At 37.3% G+C, this 8,894-nt stretch overlaps 1 protein-coding gene across 1 annotated transcript in view; it reads right to left on the bottom strand.

Annotated features, from left to right (window-relative positions):
• The window catches only part of CFAP74 (cilia and flagella associated protein 74), a 95,466-nt gene that overhangs the window by 81,101 nt on the left and 5,471 nt on the right, over positions 1 to 8,894 (bottom strand). The gene's annotated exons all lie outside the window — the stretch shown is intronic.

Raw genomic sequence — 8,894 nt, 5'->3', positions numbered from 1 at the left:
CTCTTTCTACTTTATTTTTCTTGGTGGTTTTCCTGATGTTGATGAAATGGTCCATTATAGAAATACATGTATTTGGTCATAAACACTTTCTCCCAATGGAAGTTCAGCCTGCTCTCTTCTGAATCATTCTTACTGTTTTATATCATGATTAAGTGCAGAGTGGAATAAGAACAGCAGAAGTATGACTTTACAATGCCTTTTCCTTAATAAGTAGTTGCTTTTTCCATGATCCTGTGTCAGGTCCTTGACACATCTTAACTCCCCTTTCTACCTCTCCTTTCAGCTTAAAACTGAGTTTTTTCAGTTTACACCTGATTTAATTCCTGTCTGGCCTCAGAAGCATCAGAAGTTTAAATGTAATTCTTGGATGATGCACTTCCATGGGCAAGTCAAGACGGTAGGCAAGTCTGAAATATTCTGCTGAGTGCTTTGAACAGTACTACTCCCTTTAGAAAGGCCACAGCACCTTATTCTTCTTGTTACACTTGCATAAATCAGAAATAATCTTTGTTTCAAAATCAGTAGATGAACTACTGTTGTGAAAGCAGAGTCTAACCTTTTTGTATCCTCCTGGTTCCTCTAGCTATTATTTTATTACATTGCCTGTCTGGGCCAATATCTACTGCTAAGAGTGACACTATTGACTAAATTCAGCAGAAGAAACACTCACAGCAAGTTCCTGTGTGGTGTAAATCATAAGAAAATAATCCATGATTTTGGAATTAAAGTTATTAAAAAGCAGAGGACAAAACATTAACCTAGTCCCTCTAGTGTGCAGTGGCTGGTTATTTAGAGTAATTAGCAAGAAGGTGGCTGCAGATATTATACAGGCAATGTCTAATCTAATTACTTCAGCAGCAATAGTTTGTAACTGTGCAGCTGACATAACTCCTTACACTGAAGCCAACTGAGTGATCACATGGGGTTACTGGACAAAATTAGTTGTTTCTCCATCTGGGAGACAATCAGAGGCTGCATGCCCTGCTGACTTCTTCAGAAGATTTATTCAATGAATTTTTCTGTAGCTTGACTGAAGATCTACAAGGTACACAGCTCAGTTGTGACTGATCAAAGTAAAAGGTGGCAGCAATCTTTTCCTCAAAAGAAACCAAAGCCAGAACGCGAGACTAACACAATGTTGTAGACAGAACATTAAATAATGGGGGGAAAAAAAATTCTCAAAACATTGCAGGCAGTCAGAAATGTGCACCGTGAGCATACATATGGCAATTGTGTCCATTCCAGGAAGAAGGTGACTCAGAGGGGAGAACAGGTGTTTCAGCTACTGTTACTGCACTTGCATGAGTAGCACAAGACAAAACACCTCCATCATGAAGAGTGGGATTTTCTTAAATCTGTTTCCAGAGCCAGAAATAGAAAAGTCAGATGCCATTCAAACTCTTCTAAGGAGAAACTTCAGTGCAGGAGTATGGTGTAATGATTGGAGTTTTGCATAAATTTGAATCTTCTGTACTTTTGGATGTGCTGTACTTCCTCCTCCCTGCCCCAGTTTAAAATCATCATACTTAAAAATCATCAGACATTAATACTTTAGATATACTAACATCTAGAGACGATGCCCTAGTCAACTCTAATTTCATAAACAAACAGAAATAAACCAGATTTGATGTCAGCTGAATGCTGACTTTGGATGGGTTATACTAGCATCAAGGAGAGCCAAAAAAAAAAAAGTATGTGGCAGAGCAGAAGGCACTTCTTCCATGCTGTACCTGAAAGCATTTGTATTCCTTTCAGCAATCTAGAGTACTGCTCTACGGACTGGTGTGTCTGTGATAAAAAGAGTGGGATATGTGTTAATGTAATCATTCTAAATGTGAAGTGTTAATAAAATGCAGCTATACAGAAATTGGAGCTTCTATAAACGGACAAAATAGAGATTCCAACTATTGAGCTGGAAGATAAAATGCATTTGGCGGAAATCAAAATAAACTCAGAGATTAAATCTCATAATGAAATCCTGCCTATTCAGTGCCCAAGGGCTTGTAAAACTCTGCTTTGGCCTTGAGACCAGCAGAGAAAGTACCATCCTGCATTCACGAGTGCTTTCTGTGGGGCTCTGATGCAGACTGCTGTATTTATGTTAAAAAATAGCTGTTGCTGCCTCAAGAGGTTGAAAAGAATTGGAAAGCACAAGATGAAGAGCAAGATACTGCATGATTTTTTTTGAACGTAATGCTTGCAGTGACAGCACTATTAAGAGGCTAATATACAGAAATGTCTGCCCTGAGTCTGGGTAAAAATGAAAGCACTTATCCAAGTTAAAGTAAAAGGTCTCACATTGGTTCTTAACCCATTTGCTACTCTGATGGATAATGTAGTGAATCCAATTTAACTCAATGAGGCTTTTACTGTTGGTACAACAAAACACTTAAAACGATTGCTCTGATTTTAACTACTCAGAGTCATTAACCTAAGAAAGCACTTCACATTAGGAGGAAATAGGCACCCCTGCATGTTTGTCTATGAAGCAGAATAGATAACAAAAAGCTTATTGGAAGTTACTAAGAATATTTTTATTTAAAAAAAAATGTGAAGGAACTCCCTCATGCCTTATTATAGCAGCTTAAAACGCTTGCAAGGTTTGAAAGCTTGTTTGATGTTATAACAATACTGCATGTAATCTATGTGACAAACATATATAGCTAATTCCTTCTTAATGAGAACTGAATAAAAATTTGGTAATTGGATGGATTTGGTAACTGAAATTAGAAAGGCACTGTCTCTTTCTGCCTTTTTAACTTGTGTCTTCAGTGAAATAAATTTCAGTATCTAAGCCCATCGTTACATAATGCATTAGGGATCTGCTCTCTCCTTAGACCAGCTTTATGTCATGGCGATTCCTTTTACTAAGTCCTGCACAGTAAAAACAAATTGGAGGAGACAGTCAAGCCCAGGCTGCCAGAAAATATAGCACCAACAGAACTAATCAGATGTTATCGGGTGTTCACTGTTCCGCAAAAAGATTGGTCCAAAAAAAAGAAATCCAAATATCCCTTGTTTCTGAGGTACCCGAAACCTCTAGATTCACCCTAGAGCACTCTAGATTTAGGACCAACCAATACATAGGACTAACTCCACTGAATAAAAGACCCCTCTAGCCCAGTGTCCAATCTCCTCCTTTTGGTATAAAGTCGGTCCTAGAGTTGCTGAGTATGTGCATCTTTTACTGAAATCAGTAACACTCAGCACTTAGAAGCACTTTTCTTTGTGTTCTCAAGTGGGGCAAAGACAGACAATATTACAAACAAAAGAAAAGTGCTTTTATACTTCTAGGTCTCATCTGCACAAAAAAAATTTGTACCTATTTAACCAAATTAGTTTCACAAGCTCTCTTTGTTGGTACTGTCACTTCAGCTCTCACAGAAAAGAGCACCCAAACTAATGAGAGAACTTCCTCGTGTAGACAAACCCTATGAAATTTCCGTGAGGGGGTTTACCAAAAATATTTTAACTTATCTTTTCAGAACTGTTTAAATGCTTAATCGGAATACTTTAAGATAGTAACGAGAAAGGTGCTCAGAAAGGTAACAAGTATTTGAAATAGGTAACAAATATTTCTCAGGCCTTGAAACTAAGTTGCTCAACAATAACTAGCCCTGCAACCAGTCCAGATTTCACCTGACAAGAAAAGGATTTCTGAGAGTGTCCTACAGACACATTAATGGACAGGGGATGTGAAAAAATATTTATACTACAAAACTGACTAAGCATTCTTTATTTCCTGATTGCTTTTAAACAGTTTTTATATTCCTGTAGTAACTGTAAAACATTAACCAGTTGAGAACAATTATCTTCTGGTTAAGGTAAGAAGATTCCTCATATACCTCATGCCCCTTGGGAGCTTTCATAAACAAACTATTGCCTTCCATGCTTCCTTTGCACTAGGATGCAGTATTTTATTGAATAGAAAGGTAACTCTACAGTGTCATTCCTTAATTTGTTGGCTCAGTTTGCTTTATTGCAAATAGATGGGAGGTGGTGTGGGGGCTTGTTTTGTTTTGTGGTTGTTTTTTTTTAACTACTTGATGTAAGAAGAAATAAAGGTAAGGGAAGCCAGTCTTTCAAGACCTGAGAGTCACAAACTCAAACGTTCATGTTCACAGGATCCATGACAACTGCAGTGGAAAGCCTGGCACTTAAAGAGCCAGTGGGATCAGGTTCCTACCATGTAACTAATAATACATAATACAATTATTTATTACAAAAGGTCCCCAGTAATATCACAGTTTCTAGCTTACTGGGATTTTCAAGATATATTTGAGAGATAATACTTATCCCAAGAACTTTAAAAACTCAACTGGCAAAGCAGTAGCAGAAATAAATGGCATATCGCTACTGTGTAAGTAAGGAGATACAGTAGCAAGTTGGTCGGATAGAGTTGGATCCAGAGTAGCTTTGGGAATTTAACAGCTGTGAAAGGAATCACAGCTGTTATGGAAATGTATCCTTTAACACTTGCAATACTTCTATTTCACTTGATACTCAGTTATCTTTCCCTTTTTTTCACTTGAAAAGTATTTCTTACTTTGGAAAAAAGAGGAAATTTTCTTTCTCTTCGGCACTAGAACATACTAGGCAAAACTAATATAATCTCATCACATGGGTCTGAAAATCAGTGAGACTAAAAGTCTTGATTTACAAACCTTTGTACCTTCCAACAGATATTACATAAAAGGCAAGAAACTCAACCCTTGATCATTTCATAAGTTAACCAGCATGCTCCCACACAAACACACTTTTTCTCCCGTTTCATTCTCTTGCACCATGCACTGATAACCCTGTATATGCAATAGAAGGAAGATGATAGTTTAAGGCATTCCTCAAATTCTCCATGCTCTTAAACTGGCTCTTCTGATCATCATCATTTTGGCCCAAACACCTTGTAACATAGTCATCAGGTAACATAAGCTACTAACAAATAACAGGTTTGCATCAGTTGCTTATTGGGTAAGTAACCCAAACAAAAGCAGCACTGGGAATTACCTTTGCTAGCACAAATATCACAAAACTCCCAATTTTCATGCATTGGATTACCAGGTGGGGAAAGGACAGTTTTTTTTCTCTACATAGCAATGAATAATTGGCTGGCTTGAAGGGGTATGTGTGTGGTACAGGCATAGCTGGAAGTGGCAAAATAATATATAGGCCATTGAACTATTCCAGTATGACAGCTACTACAGTCTTAAGATCAAATAAAGATTGAATGATAAAATACAGAGTAACCTGTAAAACATCTGCTGTAATAGTCCATCCAGACTGTTCTCCCTTTATTGCTAGATTTCTTTCAGAGTTTGACAAATACAAAAGCTCTATTTCTGTACATCTGAAACTTGCTATGTTTTTATAGATATATTTAAGATTAACCTACCCTCATCTTTCCAGGTTGTGTATACAACTTGTATATATAGAAGCTCATATGGATATATATAAAAAAGACAGGAGGATTCTAGATATTGTTTATAAACCATAGCGCATATAGTATTTTAAAATGGAACCTGTACTTTATAAAGAAGAAACATTTAATATGTCAGCTATGATTATTTTCAGATTGCCTACAATGGTTATTTCTGTGCATGATTATTGAAGGATCCATCAAGCGCTTCTTGGATTTGGAATGTTTTGAACTAAGAATGCCTGTCTTGCAATCAAACTGAATGCTGGCTGGACCAATATTGAGAATTTAGGACAGCACAATTAAGTCTGGTCCAGGGAAAGCAATAAAAAGAGGATTCTTGAGGAGCCAAGGTAAAAACTTGATCCTCAGGGTTATGTCTCTTTCTGTTTAAAATTTTCACCATTTTCTTCCATCCTCTGAAAGGACAACTGTATGTCTTCACTGGTAGAAGCACCCACTTTTCTTTCACTGTTACCTTTCAGAAGAGGGATCATTGCTTTCTAAAGGATTAGGACCAGGTTATGCAGCAAAAAGAAATGAGCCCCTATGATTTACAGTGGATTATGTGCTGGCAAATATATACAAAAGGAAAGCAGACAAAAATTGTGTTTCTGCAGAGACAGATTGTTTAAATATCCTGAAAATAAATACAGAAGCATAGAGGTTTGGTTTTATTTGCTTTTAAACATATGTAGCTTGGGCTACCCGTAGAATTCTTTATCCTCCTGGTTAACGTGGTGTCTACAAAAGTGAGTTAGCTTCTGGGTGCTTCTATCTTATATAAGAGAGACAAGTAAGGGAGGTGTTGACTTAAAATAGTCTTGAAACATTATTCATTTTGTCTATTTTAACACGGGCTAGAAAAACACTAATATTCAATCCAGCAAATAAATCTGCCAAGAATTACCATGGTGATTTCTGATGTTATGTAGGATATATGCTTTAGTCCAGTTTATGCTCAAATATATTAATGCTTTGCCTTATAATTTTTATCCAAACTTAGTGGCATTTGGCCCAGATTCATTCCCATTGGATTGAAGGATTTCACTGCCATCGATTTCAATAGAAACAATAGCTTGTCTCTTGCTTGGCAAAAAAAGAATAAGTAGGATGAAGAGCAGCCTGTGTGTCTGCACATGTTGCTGGTTTGATCTGCTAAAGACGACATTGTGTGGGGCTGCACTTTCATTCTAGAGCGACACAGAACTGGTTACTCACATTTCACATATATTTGAAGATAGTAGCAGTCTCTCTCCACTTATCTGTTGGTTAGTCCATAGTCTCAAATCATCACTCTAATCCCTACTAAATCTTTAAAACCTTGGGAAGTTGACAGGTCCTAATATACCTGAAGACCTTAAGTCACAAATTCAAGTAATAATAGGATACCTGTCTTCTCCTACTGAGGTAAAACTAGTACTGATTGCCCCCTTTTTTTCAACAATTGCCTTTAGGAACTGGTTGTCATAATGATGTCTTAACTGAAGCATTTAGGAGGGAGAAAAGGAGAAGGATTTATTTTGGTCAACCTTGTCAGAAATATACAAGTACTTTATCAATAAAGCAATTAAAAAGAAAAGTAATTTCAGCAAAGAAAAGGTAGAAAAATCTGCAAGTCCTGCCACCTAGTCATCAGGTTTAAAATCTTACAACTCTATATCTTTCTGTCTAAATTTGTAAGAATAACTTTGTACATAAACTATTCCATGAGGAGTCCATATAGTGCAATGATTCTTCAACAGCCTTCAACAGTAGGAACATCCCCAATAGTTTTACTCATTTAAGCAATGAAGGTCCTATAGCTAAGCCACTTGCTGATTAATTACACAACTTCATGTGTTCATTGAACTATCAGAATTAAAACAGAGAGCTTTTCCTCCCTGTTTCTTACACTTTTGGAAAGGGAAGATGTAAACATCAATATAGCAACAATAGTTCCCAAACTGCAAGGACAGAGGTTCTTGTAGGACCTCTGCTAAATTAATCTCTGCTGAATTCCTCACCTGTGAAATAAAATGAATCATAACAAATATGTAGCCTTTGATCTTTGCTTGTAAAGAGATACATTTCTTTCAAAGGAAAGCCTTTTGTAAGCCAGAGAGACTGCTCTGGAGATGAGACAGATCAACTGGCAGTGACAGTGAGCTAAGAGCCTCCTAGCTACGACTGATAATTCGTGTTATGCTTTCAGTCCAGTAGCGCCTTTGCCTCCCACTCACATCTTAACCGCAGCCCTGGAGTGCTTCTCTCAGTCATCTGCAGTTCTCCTCCTGGGATGAGCACTAAACAACTGCACTTTAAAGATTCAGCTCAGTAGTCCTCACTGGGTCAAATAGCAGGGCTTTTCCCTTTTAGGATCTGGGATACTGTTATCAGATAGACTTTCTAAACTAATGTATAATTAAGTCTTAAAGGTGAAGGCAAAGCACTTCAACATGAGAATCTCAAAATAATGAGCAATCTACAAGCATGCCTGTTTTAGTCAACCACTGGTCATCTGATGGTATATTGGCAAAACTAACTTTGAACTATCTTGAGACATTCTAGCAGATTTTTGTGTGTACCATTAAGTTTTCTTGAAAAATTCTCTTTTATTCCCAAAATGATTCCTTAGTGAGTGAGGGTATCCCTTTCAGTCAAGATCCTTTGGTTCCTCGAACCTTGGGATTCAAGAGTATCAGACAAAACTAATTTTGTGATCTGAGCTGCAGAAAAAAAATAAACCTTGCTAGTCAATAAACCATCTTTTCTGTGATGATTCTCAATTATGTTTTATGTGATATGGAACAGGCTGCCCAGAGAGGTGGGGGAGTCACCATCCCTGGGGGTGTTCAAAAACTGTGTAGACGTGGCACCTTGGGACATGGTTTAGGAGGCCTGGGGGTGTTGGGTTGGCAGCTGGACTTGATGTCCTAGAGGTGTTTTCCAACCTTAATGATTCTATGATTCTTTCAGACCACTCCTCATCTAATATTATAACCCTTTCTCTGTTAAATGAACATTTTAATATAGTAAATATCTCAATGCTGATGCTGCATAAGTACTTCATAAATATTTAGAGAGTTGCCCCACTTGTGACTTGTTTTAACCAAAAAGTACCGTTCACAAGAATAAACCACCATATTTGTTCACTAAGCTAACTGCATGAACTTCATGTGCTGAAATACAAAACATAGCTTATTGCATTCTACTAAGCAAAACCATTATTTTTAATGGCTATAAATTGGCTAAGGTTTCTTTTGTGCAACCAAAACACCCAGCACCATCTTTAAATCTCTCTTCCATCATTTGTAGTTTGGATTCACAGACTCACTTTTCTTGGATCTGTACTTATCTTTACAACACCAACTTGTACAGGTGGAAATACACAGTATGAATGGGTAAGCATTAGGATACACCTTTTTTTCCTTTTTGCAGCAGCTGCCGCTGGCAGAATAACAATAGGTTAATATAAAGCACAAGCACTCAAACAGATCTG

The sequence above is a fragment of the Phalacrocorax carbo genome, chromosome 20, assembly GCF_963921805.1.
Source record: "Phalacrocorax carbo chromosome 20, bPhaCar2.1, whole genome shotgun sequence".
NCBI lineage: Eukaryota > Metazoa > Chordata > Aves > Suliformes > Phalacrocoracidae > Phalacrocorax > Phalacrocorax carbo.
This window is presented reverse-complemented; position numbering and strand designations above follow the sequence as displayed.